We start from the raw sequence: 1,155 nt of genomic DNA, 5'->3' as shown, positions 1-1,155 counted from the left end.
TGCTTCTGTTACAACTAGAGTCAAATTATAGCTTCTGAGAACGGAATGGTGGGTTACCTTTCTGAGCTTCAGGAAGTTCACCTTTCAAAAGGAGTGCGTGCCTGACCTACCTCCTGGCTTGTGGTGAGGATCAAAGTGATACCATAAAAATGAAAGTTGCCCTGCTTCTGGTTTCAGTTCCTACCGCAAGGTTGTCTTTTTTTTTTTTTTTTTTTTTAAAGAACACAAATCAGATATTACTTCCTGCTTGAAACCCTCCCCCAAAGGCTCCCTGCTGCTTAAAGAACAAACACCAGGCTCCTAAGGACGCCTTGAGAAGCCCCTGGACGAGTGCATTTTTACCCCCTCCACTGGGTGCCCTCGCTCTGCTCAGCTGCCCGGGGCCTGGTGACTCCCAAGTCCCGGGGGTCCTCTCTCTGCTCCTTCTCAAGCCTCAAGACCAGCGCGCAGGCCCCACATCTGTCCATCTTCAGCCGCCTCCCTCAGCCCCTTTCAGGCCATCTTCCAGGATCCAATCTAAGCACAGCCCAGCACTGACTGTGATGCCACTCAACACACCCCTGCGCCTCACTTTCCCTGTGTGCAGAGGGGCCCGGGACACCTAACTCCTCGGGGTGAGCGGGAAGCCTGGCGAGGACACCCGCGAGGACTCGGGCCAGGCCCCGGCCCACAGCGGGGCGCGACAGCGCGGGTTTAGGCCCTGGGGCCAGGCTGCAGGGCGGCGGGCGAGGGAGGCCCTGCAAAGGGGCCGCGTACGGGCTGTGGGGGGGGGCAGGGCAGAGGGTGGGAGGGCTTCCCCGAGGTCGGTCCAACCCCGCCGGTCCAGAGTGCCGCCGGTGGGACCCCCCGGGGACGTCAGCTCGGCGGGCCGCCCCTCTCCCCCTCCCGCCGACGCTTCCCCCGACCCGGCCGCCACGCCCGCGCACAGTCCCCGGCCGTCCCGAATGCCCGGCGCGGTTGCCCCGCACGGTCTCAAGAGCGGAGCCCCGTGGCGTGCTGGGCATGCGCGGGCCGCCGGGCGCATGCACGGTCCTCTGGGGAGGCGGAAGCTTGGCGCGGGGACGCGGGCGGGCGCGCGCCGTGGCGGGGGCGCGCGCCTCAGCCGGTCGCCGCGCACGCGCGGCCCGCGCCGACGCAGCACGGCCCCGAGGGCGC

This window comes from Callorhinus ursinus, unplaced genomic scaffold (genome assembly GCF_003265705.2).
Source record: "Callorhinus ursinus isolate GAN/ISIS: 27379988/994484 unplaced genomic scaffold, GSC_fseal_2.0 scaffold5, whole genome shotgun sequence".
Lineage (NCBI taxonomy): Eukaryota > Metazoa > Chordata > Mammalia > Carnivora > Otariidae > Callorhinus > Callorhinus ursinus.
The sequence above is the reverse complement of the archived record's forward strand: the minus strand, read 5'-3'. Positions refer to the sequence as shown.